This window comes from Lissotriton helveticus, chromosome 6, assembly GCF_964261635.1.
Source record: "Lissotriton helveticus chromosome 6, aLisHel1.1, whole genome shotgun sequence".
Taxonomy (NCBI): domain Eukaryota; kingdom Metazoa; phylum Chordata; class Amphibia; order Caudata; family Salamandridae; genus Lissotriton; species Lissotriton helveticus.
Window position 1 is genome coordinate 631,243,953 of NC_136067.1, and position 16,161 is coordinate 631,260,113.

At 44.3% G+C, this 16,161-nt stretch overlaps 1 protein-coding gene and 2 long non-coding RNA genes across 8 annotated transcripts in view; 2 read left to right on the forward strand and 1 right to left on the reverse strand.

Annotated features, from left to right (window-relative positions):
• MEI4 (meiotic double-stranded break formation protein 4) overlaps positions 1 to 16,161 on the forward strand; it is a 675,270-nt gene that overhangs the window by 45,590 nt on the left and 613,519 nt on the right. The window lies entirely within an intron of this gene.
• Positions 7,606 to 8,773, reverse strand: LOC144761463 (uncharacterized). The gene is made up of 3 exons (XR_013595732.1): positions 8,696 to 8,773; positions 8,430 to 8,544; positions 7,606 to 7,813 (listed from the first exon to the last, which is right to left on the reverse strand). It is a non-coding gene; the product is annotated as an uncharacterized LOC144761463 (long non-coding RNA).
• Positions 8,815 to 9,735, forward strand: LOC144761464 (uncharacterized). Its single transcript, XR_013595733.1, has 2 exons — positions 8,815 to 8,911; positions 9,528 to 9,735. It is a non-coding gene; the product is annotated as an uncharacterized LOC144761464 (long non-coding RNA).

The following is a 16,161-nucleotide window of genomic DNA, read 5'->3' on the forward strand; positions in this document are numbered from 1 at the left end:
AAAGAAAAGTGAAATATATGACAGTTTTGCAGGTTACAGAAGTGTGGAAGACCTTTTTTGTAACACCCAACAAAATGTAAATACCTGCAAATGAAGTATACACATTCAGCGTTTATGAAAGCAAAAACGAAGCAATTTTTTTTAAATTCTGAGGTCTGATGGAAGCAAGATTTTTATTAGGATGAAAAAAAAATCAAGATACTTTACTTGGTAATGCACAAATGGTAATTAGTCACTGAAACCTGATGTCCACACATTATCATGTACATGTGGTATAGTTTTATCAGTAGAACTGAATGTCTGTGGCATTTCAATGCAAAATGTGCTGTCTGCAAATGAAAGTGCGCTACCAAATGATGCCTTAGTTGCATCAAAAAGTCGCCACCCTATGCCCAACTAAAGGTAGTTAGGTTGCAAAGGTTTGTTCCAAAAAGTAGGTTGCGATTCTAAAATGTTTTGGAAGCACTGATCTAGTGCAACCAGTAGCAATTTTGATAAAGGAAGATTAGCAATACATGTCTTGGAGATTCTTGACCTTGGATGAGTAAATAGTCATCAGAAGACCCATAGATTGAGGGAGGGAGGCAAGATGGCGGCTGCTGCAGCAGCCGAGTGAGCTGGTGCGTTAAGCTCCTACCTGTTTGCTGACCTGCCTGGCGTCCTTTGCCGGGTCTCCTGCGGTGTACCTCGGAGCCTGATGTGGTGATTATGTGGAGCCGCTGACGGGTTTTCCCCGAGAAATGTGCAGAGTGACTGCGGGGCAAGGAGAAACAAAACGTTGTTTATTGGATCGGGACTGGTGACGGCTTCGGCGGCTACCTCCGCCTCTGTGCCGCGAAGGTGAATGTGTCGGCGCTTGGAGGAGAGAGGCAGCCGCGGTCACAGGGTCGATGAGCAAGGCAAGGCGTGGTGGAGACGGAGCGGCCACAGGTGGTTACCTCAGACCGTGCTGCAAGAGTGAAAGCGCACCCCTGTGGACAATTGGCGGCGCTGGAAGGAGAGAGCAGTTGGGGCGTGTGGCGGAGTTGGAGCGAGGTGAAGCTCCAGCTGACAAAGACAAAGGTGGGATACCACGGTCTACTTTGGAGCTACGTGCGTTTTGCTGAAAAGTGATTGGGGAAAAAGAATTAAAAAGAATTAAAAGAACTACAAGCTCCTGTTTAGCAGGAGCAAATAGTCATTCATAGTGTGGAGTCCCAGCTCATAAGGACTGAGGATCCTCTGGATTTTCTGAGCTCTCACCAGACTCCCGGTGTGCACGTTTGGCAAAGTGAGAAATAAAAGAGTACAGTCATGGCACCGAAGGGGAGGGGGGGAGAGGGAAAGGTGCAAATAACACTAATACCAATCCTAATTCCGCCTGCAATGAGGACCCTTCATCTAACACTGCTACTACACCTGTGAATAGCAATAATCCCCGGGCACGCAATGAAAACACTAAGGAGCGCACAGTACTCGATTTATTAAGAAAGAAAAACACAGGTGGCACAGCGGGTGCTGTTAGCAGCTCTGCGCAGATACCCCTTAAGACTAAGCCTAAAAACGGCCTTCCCGATCCCTCAGGTGCAGTTTCCAAACCGAGAACTACTCAGAACCACTTACCTTCAGCTGAAACGTCTCTAGTGGAAGCCCCCAGAGAGCAAGAGCAAGATCATGGGCGAGAGCAAGACCTGGAAAGGGAACTGGCGGTCCTATGCCAGGCAGTGGGGGAGACTAGGAACAACTTTGAGAAAGAAAAGGATACTTTGCCCTCTGCCATAAACGATGTGGAATCTGTCGATTCAGGGGGCCCGTTCTTCTCTATGTCAGAGGGTGAGGAAGAGGACGGGGATCGAAAGGATAATGAACAATTCTCTTCTTCTGGTGACTGGGGAGATGATATTAATGCTAATACAAGCTTGGGAGAAGATGTCCTATCACCCGACTCCCCGAATGTTAGTTAGGAAAATTAATGAAATACAGAAATCCCTTGCCAATAACAAATTTAACTTGATTGGTCAACCACAATGGCAGGAACAGACGGAAGAGGTGGAAACTGAAGCAACTCAGGATGAGGCACATAACTTCGGCGGGGAAGCAGAAGGGGAGATCACCTTAAAATCAATCTACAATTTACAAACATCCATGTATAAAATCATTATGGCCCATAGGGAGGAAACTAAAGCAGAAGGGCTTCGGACACAGGGGGCTGTTCGTAAGTTGCAGAATGTGGTTTGTCGATTGGCTAAAAACTGCACTGAAACAACCACAAGAGTCCAAAAAGTGGAAACCCGAGTTTCAACATTTGAGGATGAGCTTTCCAGCCAGAAAACTTCAATTAATCAGATGCAAAAAAATGACTTAGATATAGATTGGAAACTCACCGACTTGGAGAATCTGGCACGCCGGAACAACCTGCGTATTTTGGGGATTCCGGAACTTTCTGAAGGAAAAGATGTTCGCCGATATGTTGATCTCTTCGCTGCAACCTTCACGGACCTTAAAGACTGGGACTGGGACAAAGAAATCATAAGGGCTCACCGCTTCCCCTTTACTCAAAGACGAGATGCAGGGAGGACAGCGACTCAGCCCAGGGCAATTCTTATTTGTCTGCATAATTATCTCCTTTGTGAGATTCTGTAGGATTTAGCTAGGCCAACAAAACCTAGGAAAGGACTGGGACACAAATTTTTTGTCTGTCCTGATTTTTGTCAGACAACAGTTCAGCAACGTTGGAGGCTTAGGCAGCTAATGACACCTATTCAAGCGAAGGGGGGCCAGGTGTTCTTATTAAACCTCGCAAAACTGAAAATTGTCTATAAGGGGAAGACAACTTTCTTTGTATCCGAGATTAAAACTCAACAGTTCATAGACACAATGTAAGGCTAATTATGGAAAGATCTATTTCCCCTTTTTTTTTCTCTCTTCTGTTTTGATGGGGTACTTTTGTCTAGGGTGTTAATTAGATAAGGCCAGGTTTGGTCAGCACAGATAGGGAGATTATTTCACGCCACCCACCATCAATGAGGACTTGTCCTTACGCCTCTGTTGGGAGGGTGTTGCAAGGGTGGGGGGGGTAGGGTGGGTGTGTGAAAGGGAAGGGGAGGGGGGGTTCTGGGGCAAGGAAAAACAGTTAATGGTCAAATATTGGCAGCTAAACTTCAAATTGGGTTTGTCTTTGTGTCTGCTTATCTTAATACATCTGATATATTCAGTGACATTTCTGAGATCTGTGATAAATATATAAATACATTTGATAATAGGTAAAATATTTATATGCTCTTGGAATGTGTGTAGGCTAAATGATAAAAAAAGAGGGACAATTGGACAGATGCTGAAAACTATGGCTGTCGACATTCTATGTATTCAAGAAAGTCATCTTGCTTGGAAAAATAGAGGGTGGCTTAAAGATCTTGGGTTAGAGATTGTTAGCTGTTCCCGACAGACCTCTACTGTAAGAGGAGTGGCAATATTAAAAAGATTTGGGCTGGGACATGTTAAAAATATCAAAGATGACCCATTGGGCCGATGGGCTATAGCTGTACTGAAAATAGGGGAAATAACTTTGACTATTTGCTCAATCTATGGGCCAAATGCTGATGATCCCTCTGTATTACACCAATTAAGCATTGAATTGGCCTTATGGCCACCTTTGTTAATTATTTGTGGAGACTTTAATTTACATCTAGAAGAGACATTTGACTTATCTAGTGGCAGTCCTTATGTTGGTAGAAAGAAAAATGTATACAGAGCTGTTAAAGGACTGGTCCAGGAATTTGGGCTGACGGATATTGGATATGTTAGAGCTGGAGGCCTGCCCGGGCATACATTTTTCTCTGCCCCTCATCAGAAGTATTTTAGACTTGACTATATTTTTGTAGCTACAACCCTTATTAATATCTCTGCACATTTATCATATAGGATCCTACCTAAGGTCATTTCTGACCATAATCCTATTCTTCTTAGTTTTGATTGGAATTTTTCACCAACTTTTAGACCATGGTCTTTTGACCGCAAACTTCTGTATGACTCATTCTATATCGAACACATGAGGAAATGGATCCCTGAATTTTTTGAGAATAATAAAGGGTCTGCTGCGCTTGTAACAATATGGGATGCTTTTAAATGTGGGGTTCGTGGGGAAACCCTGAGCTATTCGCTTAGAAAGCAGAGAGAGATTAGAAAAAAGGCGGAAGCTGAGATGCATAAACTGAGAGATTTGGAAATTCAATTAATGCGGGCTTGCAATATAGGATTGGATACTGACAGTATTTTAAGAGATCTATTGGTTCACAAGGTTAGAATCCATCAAGGCTATGCTAAGAAATTTGCACAACAACTCACGGCGTTTCGAGAGGAAGTTTACGAAGTAGGGGAAAACTCTGGGAAACACTTGGCCAAAAGGCTGCGGCAGAAGGGGGTATTTTCCTCTATAGATAAAATAACGGATGATACAGGGAAACTGTTAATGAAACCTCAGAAATATTGGAAGTGTTTCGTGGATTTTATTCTAGACTTTATACAGAGGACCGGGGTGCGAATCTTGAAGATAGGATTTCAAAATGTATGGAATTAACCCTTAATGGCACTGTGACAGACGAGGAAAAGGAACAACTAGATCTTCCTATATCTTGGGAGGAAATAGAGTCTTCTCTCTTATCTCTAGGGAAGGGAAGGCAGTTGGGCCCGACTCTATCCCTCTTGAATTTTATAGGGTTTTCGTTTTATTTTAAAGCCCGAATTGGTCTCTTTATTTACAGCAGCACAACCGGGTATATCCCCTTCATCGTGGCAAGAATCAACAATTACAGTTTTTGTAAAAAAGGACAAATCTCCTCTCCTTCCATCTTCTTTTCGTCCTATCTCTTTAATAAATGCAGATAGCAATTTTTTTTCTAAAATATTGGCTTCTCGACTCTCTGCAGTTATAACTTCATTAGTTTCTAGATTCCAACATGGTTTCATCCCCGCACGTGACACGACTGACCATATTCGGCGAATTATAACTTTCTTAGACTGGGCCCCGGCAACCCGATCAAATATTGGAATAATTCTGCTAGATGCTGAAAAAGCATTCAATAGGGTTGCCTGGGATTACTTGTGGGATATTTTGGGTAGAAAGGGATTTGGTGAAGGCTTTATAACTGCACTTAAAACTATGTATGTCACCCCCAAAGCACGTATTCGAATAAATTCACAGGTGTCCTCTATTTTTTCTATCACCAGGGGTACCCGACAGGTGTGCCCTTGTTCTCCTTTACTTTTTGCACTTTATATCGACCCTTTACTTAATTATCTTAATTTGGAAGAGAGGATTAAACCAGTTTGTCTGGCCAGCGTAAACTATCGGGCATTAGCTTACGCTGATGATATTGTTGTCATCACAACTGATGTCCAGAATGCGGTCCCGGCTATTAATGATCTGGCGTCAGAGTTCGGTATTTTTTTCCAGGTACAAATTAAACCTGTCAAACTCCGATATTATGTGCAGGGCACAACATGCAGATTAATTTTCCGACTGTTTCGGAGGTTACATATTTTGGGATTAAAATCTCGTTACCTGTATCCTGCATTCCGGATCTAAACATGAACCAAGTGCTTGCTAAGATCAATTCTACATTGCAACGGCTAGATCATCTACACTTATCACTGCATGGCAGGGCCAATGTTTTAAAAATGCTGATTTTACCCAAGGTCTTATACCTTTTTCGTTCTATACCCCTGGAATTCTCCCCTATTTGTATTAGGAATCTAGAAAGTGTAACATCCAGATTTTTATGGGGGTACAGAAGACATCGAAAGGCCCTCAAAAAAATGATTCTTAGCAAAGAGTGCGGAGGATGGAATGTTCCGTATTTTCTGTTTCACTATTTTGCGGCAACTTTACAATTTATTAGTCCATTGATAATGGGGGAGCGAGCTCGAATACCTGCCTGTAGCTCTCCATCTATATATGAGCTGACTTTAGGAGAAGGAGCAAAATCTCATTTTCTTAAGATGACAGAGCCCAGTTACTGCAAGAAGACGAAATTTAAGGTGTTGAAAGCAGCTTTTATGGTGTGGCAGAAAATTCGGAAACATTTAGGGTTAACTAATCTGAATGCATATACACCTTTTGAGGCATCTGGTCTATTACCATCCGCAATCTTTTGTGACCTAGCGGCGATCAGATGGAACTTGAAAGGTGTGCTTTATATGGGTGACTTGTTTTGTGAAGATCAGCTGGCCTCTTTTCAAGAATTACAGAGCAAATATTCATTAAGTAAAAATGACTTTTTTAAGTTTCTTCAAATCCGCAGCTTTTGCAAAAAAAAAACTCCAATAGGCCTTCTCTACTCTTGTTTATTGCAAGAACTTGGGGATGATTTAATGGAATGTCAGGGAAGGTGGGTCTGTAAATTGGGGATACCCGATATTAGGGTTTTTGATTCAGTTAAACTTGCATCTGAATGCTTAATAACTGCGATGATAATCTCAACATTTTATGTGTTTACATGATCTTTATTACACCCCTAGCAAAGTTACAAAATGGAGCACGATAACTGGGACAAAATGCAATTGTTGTGGGTTGTACGCTGCAGATGCTGAACATATGTTTTTTGGTTGTTCTAAACTGAGAGAGTTCTTTAAACAAATTGAGAATTTTTTGAGTGCTCTGGTAAAGCTTAATATTAAAGTAACGGCTGAGATGGTTTTAATTGGTTTAGAGGCCGGAATGTCAAGACCCAAACCTATAACCTGTTTTCTTTTTATTTGTATGGCGGTAGCTCGAGCATGTATTACCAGGGAATGGATTAATGCAGACCCACCATCTTTTTTTAGCTGGTGGGAAAGATGATTATATATGTATAATATTGAATCTGCCATATACAAACTCAAAGGGGCTAGAAGAAGAGCTTTTGGTGAAAAAATTTGGGAGTTTATAACTGAATGGATCTAGACATTGTTTGATGCTGCTTATAACAGAACCGATATGCTGATGTGGCTTATACTTTATTTTGGCTGTTTTCTGTTCTCTTCGTATCGCTTTATTCTTTGCTCTTCTGTATTGATATGTGAATGACCATTTCTGTATATCCTTGCATAAAACAATAAAATAAAAATAAAAATAAAAAGAAGACCCATAGATTGAAATGACTTGCCTTTGCAATAACGAACACAGGATGAAATATATTTTTTCACATCTTACTGTCAGACTTATTGTGTAACCAGATCCATTTTGTGTTAATACTGATGTAATATTCTTGTTCAGAATGACTCCGTGAGTACAAAGTGACAGTGCTTATGTTTGAGCAGGTTAATGTTGTGCTCCCTGCATGTTATTTTCTCAACTCATACGATTCTGTTGCTGTTGGTCTTGTGTGGCCGGTGGGGACCCACAGAATATTTATTGCTCACTTGCTTTTCTGAGATAGAGATGCACCAGCTGAAGGCGCTCCCTAGCTCTGATCTCAACTACAGCAATTAGCAGTGGAGTCCACCACTGGTGGCATGCCTAGTTCTGAGCTTTGAGTGTGATGATTTAGTGGGCCACGGAATTAAAGGTTGCGGGCCTCCTAGATGTATGAAATAACAATCCCAGGCATATAATAAAGCAACAACCAATAGATAGAGCAAACAAACTAGTGCAGTTTCAAAACATATACATTTTTAATTTGATAAAAAGGGATTAAATGTAAAACAGTGCATTGATCACAATTGATAAAAAGATCTAGAATGATACATTTGTATTCATAAAAAGTTTTTTTAGTTAAAAAAGAGGAGGTTAGGTGGCATCCGGTCGACGCGTTTCGGCATAAACTATGCCTTCATCGGGACTTTAACCATCCAATTTCTGTAAGAGAGATTATAACAGTGATTTACTTGTTACATCTTCCATTAGTTATGATACAACTGAACTAGTTCTGGTTTGTTATGACATTCTATTGGTATAAGCCTTTGCTAAAAAACGAGATATATCGCCTTATATACGAATGTTTTCCACCTATGCACGTACAGATTTTCATACCCAAGCCTCATTCTGATATGTACCGGCAAACACAAGGTATAATGCTCAGAGTTTAAACAAGAACATGCAAATTTATACACTTTGTTCAGAAACACCATTATATTATATTTCATTTTCTTATTGTTGCAAAAAATCACAGTATTCAGATCTAAAACATTCAATTGGTGTTTATCGCCCAATTGATTAGTCTGCTTGTACATTTCAATATCATTTGTGTTTCACTTGGGAATTTCTCTGAGACATAGTTCCTTATTTTAGATATGTAGGGAGATATACAGAGAAGAAATTAAAGAAATAAGATGAGACAGGTTAGAGATTAGAAAAAGTTCATATTCCTTTCCGTTCAAGGTCACTAATCACGGAAAAAAGGGGGAAGGGGGATTTATCCTAATTGTAATGCAGCCTTTCTCACAATTCTAATACACAAATGTTTCTTTCTTACCGGAAGTTGTACCGTAGTACAAGGCCAGTGCTGTTCTCTAAAGATTTAGACTGCAGGACGGCTGTATTTAGACTGTATCCACAAATATGGGGCAGGGAGCTTCAGTTAAAATATTCTGAAGGGATCAAAAATAGAATTTTATGTGGATTAACCATGGGTCAAAAAAACCTCTTTCTTTTTTTTAAAAATAAAATTAAACTCACTCCCCAGTTCCTTTATTTAGATTCTGCGTCGTTACATTACAAGGATTATACATGACTGCTCACCTTTTACTTATGATAGTCGTCGTTTGAAATTTCCTTTGCCTAAGTTTCTTGTTGGGATGTGGGCCTATCACACTATCCTATTCGTTAAAAAAACAATCATAGCTTTAATAAAGCTAGCTCCCTGCCCCATATTTGTGGATACAGTCTAAATACAGCCGTCCTGCAGTCTAAATCTTTAGAGAACAGCACTGGCCTTGTACTACGGTACAACTTCCGGTAAGAAAGAAACATTTGTGTATTAGAATTGTGAGAAAGGCTGCATTACAATTAGGATAAATCCCCCTTCCCCCTTTTTTCCGTGATTAGTGACCTTGAACGGAAAGGAATATGAACTTTTTCTAATCTCTAACCTGTCTCATCTTATTTCTTTAATTTCTTCTCTGTATATCTCCCTACATATCTAAAATAAGGAACTATGTCTCAGAGAAATTCCCAAGTGAAACACAAATGATATTGAAATGTACAAGCAGACTAATCAATTGGGCGATAAACACCAATTGAATGTTTTAGATCTGAATACTGTGATTTTTTGCAACAATAAGAAAATGAAATATAATATAATGGTGTTTCTGAACAAAGTGTATAAATTTGCATGTTCTTGTTTAAACTCTGAGCATTATACCTTGTGTTTGCCGGTACATATCAGAATGAGGCTTGGGTATGAAAATCTGTACGTGCATAGGTGGAAAACATTCGTATATAAGGCGATATATCTCGTTTTTTAGCAAAGGCTTATACCAATAGAATGTCATAACAAACCAGAACTAGTTCAGTTGTATCATAACTAATGGAAGATGTAACAAGTAAATCACTGTTATAATCTCTCTTACAGAAATTGGATGGTTAAAGTCCCGATGAAGGCATAGTTTATGCCGAAACGCGTCGACCGGATGCCACCTAACCTCCTCTTTTTTAACTAAAAAAACTTTTTATGAATACAAATGTATCATTCTAGATCTTTTTATCAATTGTGATCAATGCACTGTTTTACATTTAATCCCTTTTTATCAAATTAAAAATGTATATGTTTTGAAACTGCACTAGTTTGTTTGCTCTATCTATTGGTTGTTGCTTTATTATATGCCTGGGATTGTTATTTCATACATATTGCTTACCCTGTCCCAGGATAATTATCCGTATCAGGGGGTCCTTGTTTGTTTACATAGTGCGGGCCTCCTAGATTCAGTCTTCTTAGGGTGGCATGATCTTGCCACTTCACTACAGAAATCATTGATGTGGCTGCATCGTCCGCTCAGGCAGAGTTTTTGCAGTGACCCACACTGCTTGGGTATGGTTTGTTGTCACAGTGGCATAGTTTGTTGCTGCTGCAGCAGCACTGTCTGCTCCTGCAGAATTCTGTAGAAACCACAACCCAGTCCGCTTGGGTACAGTACAGATGCTGCGTTTACCGGCTGGAACAGCTTGTGTGGAGAGACTGTGCTCTCATTCCTTAAATCGGGCAAATTTCTCTCTTCATTCCTCCTATGTGGCGGGAGTCTCAAACTTTCAGGATCAGTCTGCTTCTGACTCTCCCTGGACAGTCACACCTCCTGTAGGATTGTAAGCTCCTTCCCTCTCTCAGCCAGCAGGTTGGCCTCCAAATACTACGCAAAAGGAGAAGGCCTTCATTCCAGTTAAGACTCTAGTTAATGTCTCCTCATCTCTGGGTAGCTAGCTGTCAGGCAGACTGCAACTGTGGTTGCACAGCAATCATCCGAGAACTCAGTGGAGCACTTGCTTCCTTGGTCTAAGAACTTGAAACCGTAATAATAATAGGGTCAGTAGCTCCCACTGTAATACAGTCAAATGTAAAGCATGAAAACTCTGTCTGCACCTTCAGAACCGGTATGAGGCGGTCTTCATGTGTCTTTTTTAGACGCCCTTTGTTTAGAGTGATGCTCCTCAGAGGAGGGCAGTCTCCAGCCTGGCAAACTCATAACAAGACACAAAGTGGTGTGATCTCTGTGCACCAGACTATCAACTGCCAAACTGAACACTTCTAAGGAGAGCGAGAAAAGGCTTGCCTCACAATCACGACTGAAGGAGGTTGAGACATCTTGATGATTGAGACATTGGACACTCTGCTCTGTCTCCCATGCATCCTCAAATTGACTGACCTGCCTCTTGTGAAAGTGACCCCTCTCCTTCTGCTTTGCGTCCTGGAAAGGTCCAGTCTCTGGTGGTAGAAAGAGACAGGAGACCACTCAAGACTGCCTTCTGGCCCTGGTTCAGTTGGTGGAAGCACGCTCACCGGTGGCTGCACCCTTGTCATGGCCCACCTGCCTTTTAGACAGTCGTAATTGCTGTCCTGTCTCTTGTGTCCAGGGTTCATACCATCCCCTTGTAGCTGTCAAGACATTAGTTGTGTAGCTGAAGTTCTGGTTTGCTGATGCTGTGGGGGGGTCACATGAACTAATGATGGCAATGCCCCTCCACTTGAATGGACCACCTACTACGCTCCGTGAAATTAACTGCCGTAGTCTCACCTCCTGAGATACCACTGAATCGGCAAGTAGGATAGGCCCTACATTACCTCTGTGTCTAATTGCAGCCCTGGCTAATAGAGCAAAGAGGCCAAACTTTCCTGGGTCTTTTTTTATTACCCTCAAATGCACCTCTTGGGCCAGTGACAATACCACATTTCTGTGCACTGTGGGAACAACTAGTTTTTTGCTAGCTCATGGCTTATGATTCCTGGGATAACTATAAAGCAGTCCAATCTCTTAACCAACATAATGTTCCCCAACTTTCCCTTGCTGGCCTGCTCCCGGGCCTCCAATGTCCCGCAAGTGTAGGCACTCAACTTGTGGCTGGTGGAATCCCACCTGGGTCGTCCCTCTAGAAGCTAACACCTCCACCTCTGATGGTGACACAAACTTCAATGCTTGGTCTGGTTTGGGATTCTCCTCTTCCTCCTCACTCTGGAGCAAAGGCATTGGATGCTACAGTGTGTGCTTTATCAGAGGGGGAATTGTCACGGGAACACAGGGTCCACTTGGCCCCAACTGTGGTGTGTTAATAATGCTTTCCACTGGTGTCCTGGGACCATCCTTTTATCGCTCTGCAAACTGTGCCAAATACAACCCTTTCTGCACTTGACTGCATCAGGAAATTAATGTGGACAGTGACAGGCTTCCCAGGAAGGTAATGTGTGAGGCAAGAGTAAAGAACTCAACAGCCAACCAGTAAACAAAATAATGTAATGCCAAGTCCAGTGCCTATCCTGTGTAAAATAAAGTCCTTTCAATCGCATAGATGTATTAAATAATACACAATGCATTTTTATTAATGAGCACCGGGTGGTACCCCTAATTATCATCTCCTATAGGCACTACAGGTTCCTCTCAAGTACGCTCTCCTTCACGAGACACCTCCTCAATTATAGTCCCCAGTATTCTGTGTCAAAGGCCTAAACTATGCATACGTGCACATTACCTTTATGCTGACCTCACATGTTTAGATGCTCAATCAGTTTAGTGTGAAACCCCGTAAATGAAGTGGGCAGAAAAGTCTCCAGTCCTCAAGAGTCTTTGTTACTCTCTCTGTTCTGGCCAGAGGCGAGTTCCTGTATTATCTGTTTGTTGGTTTTGCAGAAGTTGTAGAGGGGTGGTTAGGCACAGCCTGTTTCTTAGGCATATACAGTGGCTTCCATTTGAAACAGGATTTGAATGCAGCATGGCAAGTTTTGTCATACAGTACCGTTGTCTTCGGTAGGTGACCTCCAATGACTGAAAGTAAAAGGGCTATTGGCAAGGCAGTTGTGGCCCCCACTTCACCCATTGGATAGCAGAAGGTTTCCTTAGCAGGTGCAGCCTTTTCAGTCTGACTCTCTCTACTTTGGTGGCAATGCAGTTTCTTCTTCCTTCGGTGGCAGAAACACCAGATCGCAGTCTGCAGAGGCTACCAGACAGACACAATGGTTGTTGAAATTGTGCAGTCTTTGGGTGCCATTTTCAGGCAGACTCGCCTACAGAACGAGTTGCTTCTTGCTCATGTTCTACATACCAGGAGCATTCTGCGGTTTTCCTCCTTGGCAATCTTTCGTCTTGTAGGCCCAGGCAGCCTCCTTTCCTTGCTCCTCAAACAGGCAGGCTTCTAGACACTAGGGAGACCAACCGCTCTTCCAGCAGAAAGTTCAGACACTCTACTTGGTTCTAGAAGATTGGCTGTCAGTTAGATCCCCATCCTGATCACACATCATTCCTTAAAATACGCTGCATACCAAACACCCCTTTATGGGTCATAAAGAACTTGGGAGTGAGGGGGTTTGAACGCCACTGGTATGCAAATTTTTCAGACTGGGGATGTGGGTATACTGTCTCATTCTTCAGAGACTTTCGGATGTTATTTCCGGGCTGCTTTCCAGGTACAGCCTTTATGTAAATTGATTCTTCTTACAGCAGGTAGACATTGGTCCTTCTCCCAGCAAGGAGTAATCTAAACTGGACACAATTAGCATGGACTCTCTGCACCTGGATGTTCTCTGCTTTCTTGAAGCAATAATTGGTGATAGAATAAAGGGCAGGTGTGACCTAGACCTTTAAACTGCAGAGCCACTCCTAACTCCTACCATCAATCAAATGACAGTGCTCTGGAAGAACTAAATAGTAATCCCTATTAATAAAGGTTCAGTTATGAGTTCGGCAAAGAGTGTTCTCCATAACAGATGAGATTGAGTACCCTGTATTGCAAAATATCACTCCACCTGCCCAATTTTTAGTTTTCACATGCAAACCGGGACTCAGGGCATGTGTTCATGATTGTTTTCCATGGAGGGGACATTTACGTCCTAGTAATGCTCTCTGAAATGGCTATGATACTGCACTCCATAAAGCACTTCAGGAAATTACACAGAGAAGAAAACTCAGAGCTGTTGCCGCGCCAGTCTACTACTGTAAAAAAAACTTTGTGTTTAAATGAATAGCCAAATGAATAGGTCGTGCTCCACGGTCGCTGAATACTAAAGCTTCTCTATCACGCTCCATCCTTTGCTCTAGCTGGCGGAGGACACTTGCACTGCCTGCCCGACATCCTGTGACAGCCTGGATGACCACTGCGACCTAGCTGGGTGCCGTGCAGGGTCGCGTGAGCACGGAGCACGGGCCTAGCTGCCGCAGCCTGTCACAGATTTGCCGGGGCCCTGAGGTCGAGCCCCTCCCCAGGACATCGAGGCCTGCCCGCACCCTCCCATAAACATCCTTCGGCCCTTGGGGGCTCCAGGTACCTGTCTACATCCTCCGCCCTCCGCCAAGGTGCAGGTCCTGCCCGCGTGGAGTGGCCTTGCGTAGCAGCCTGGGAGAGAATGCTGCGACGGCGCCGTTAGCTTCCTGGGCCCCACCAACGACAGCGTTGCTTCTCTGCGGTGTCTCATCTGACTCTGGCGGTTCGGCCTCAGTTCAGAGCCATGTGTGTGCTGAGCGCAGTGCTGGGGCCAAGCTGCTGCAGCTTGTCCAGGAGTGGTAGTTGAACTGAAGTCGTCCCCCCGCCCCCCACCGCGACACCGGGGCAAGCTTGCAACCTCCCGGAGATGTCCTTCGCCCCTTGGGGGCCCAAGTTACCAGTCAGCGCGCTGCTGTATCAGCTGGGGTGAAGGTTTTGCACGTATGAGCCCGCCCTGCGAAGCGGTCTAAGTGAGAGGGCAAAGATGGCGCCGTTGCAATGCTGGGCTCTGCTGGTGGTGGCATTGGTCCCCTGCGGTTCCTCCCCTGACTACAGCGGCTCGCCGGGCGGTTGGGGAAGCAAACTCCGTGGTGACTGGGATTGGAGCTGCGTCCACCCCCCCCCCCCACCTTGCTGCCCACCTATGCTTGCCTTGGAATGTCCAGCTCGAGGCGGGAATTTGCACCTGTGGACCACCGATCGCTGAAAAGTTGGGGGTCACCGCCGCTCTAGCAGAGCCTTGCCTTGGGTTGGGCCTGCTCACTGACCCACTACTGAATACCCTTGCTTTTCACACACCCTTGCTGCCACTCCCTCCTTTGTGACCTGATCTCCCATCGCCCCTGAGGACGACCCTTTTTTATTGTCCTAAACTTCTGCGGAGACCTCATTGCGACCGCTGTGAGAGTGCCTCTCGTCCTCAGGGTAACAATGGAGTGAGGCCTGCTGATCCTCGGCCCGGGTAGCACAGCGAGGGGTGGTGCCGCATTTGGAAGAGGCGACTTCAAGACGGTGCCTAGGGCAGGTGTTGGAACGACCCCCTCCTCTGGATCTGCAATGCTTTGTGATTTCTCAACCGATATGGACAGTGAACTAGCCCTCATTTGCACAGATATCTACACAGTGGGGCGGCGGGCCCTGGTGCAGTTCCTCTGAGCGCTCGACGGCCGCGTACACCTGCACACCCCACAGGCCTGCAAACTGGTCCACTTAGCTCCCTTACAGAAGCAGCGATCGGAGCCCTGCCCCCCATAGATTACTTACTCTCCCTGTATCTGGGGCCTTGACCGCCCCACTCTACCGTCCACCCCCTCAGGCGCTATGCGCTGGTGGAGATCCATTACACTGGCTCTACAGGGAGTTGGTCCCACATGGCATCTGGCGGCCTAAGAAGGATCGTTCAGTGAAAGACATGCTGCAGGCTAAGACGGAGGGCCTGGGCTCGGTGATGGCGACAGGGGCAACGGACAACGGATAGAGCAGGTGCACCAGCCACGAAGGCCTTCATGACCTCGCTCTTCTCCGCTCTTAAGGAGGATCTTCAGGAACTCAAGGACCAATTGGCAGTGGATCTCCGTGAGGTCAGCCGTGATGTCTCTGAGATAGGAGACCGAGTTGCGACTCTGGAGGAGCACGAAAATGGCCGTTAAGAAGAGCTCGAAATCCTCCTTCACAAGGAACAACATGTTGAACTACAGGGGCAGGCGGAAGACTTAAAGAACCGATCCCACCGCAACAACGTGCGAATCCGAGGAGTGAAACGGGGAGCGGGTCAAGGTGTTATAGGGGAGTTTGTCCAAGGCCTTTTTTGTCATATTATAGGCCTGGAACACACAACTGAGATCCAAATCGATAGAGTACATCGGGTAGGCTTGCCCCACGGAAATACTGCGCCTCAACCGGATATCCTAGCATTCGTTCATAACTTGCAACTGAAAGAGCTTATTTTACACAAAGCCAGAGACTCAAAACCTTCTACAATCCCTGGGACTTACCCGAACACTTTATCAAGACCTCTCTGCGGTCACATTGTTCAAGCGGCGGGAATTCCGGCCTATCACTCCACATCTGAGGGGAAAAAGGGAATCCCTGTGCCTGGGGTCATCCCTTCCGCAACATCTTTAAATTCGAAGGGAAGCTACGCCCGGGATCTAACAATCCAGTGAAGCGGAGGGCAGTGTTATCACTATTGGAAAACTCTGGCGATTTACGCCTCATCCAAAAAACCCACCGCCTATTAACTGATACCCATCGCCTGACCCGCAGTCACTTCCCTCTGCAGTACTGGTCCTCTTCGAGGAGGTTTG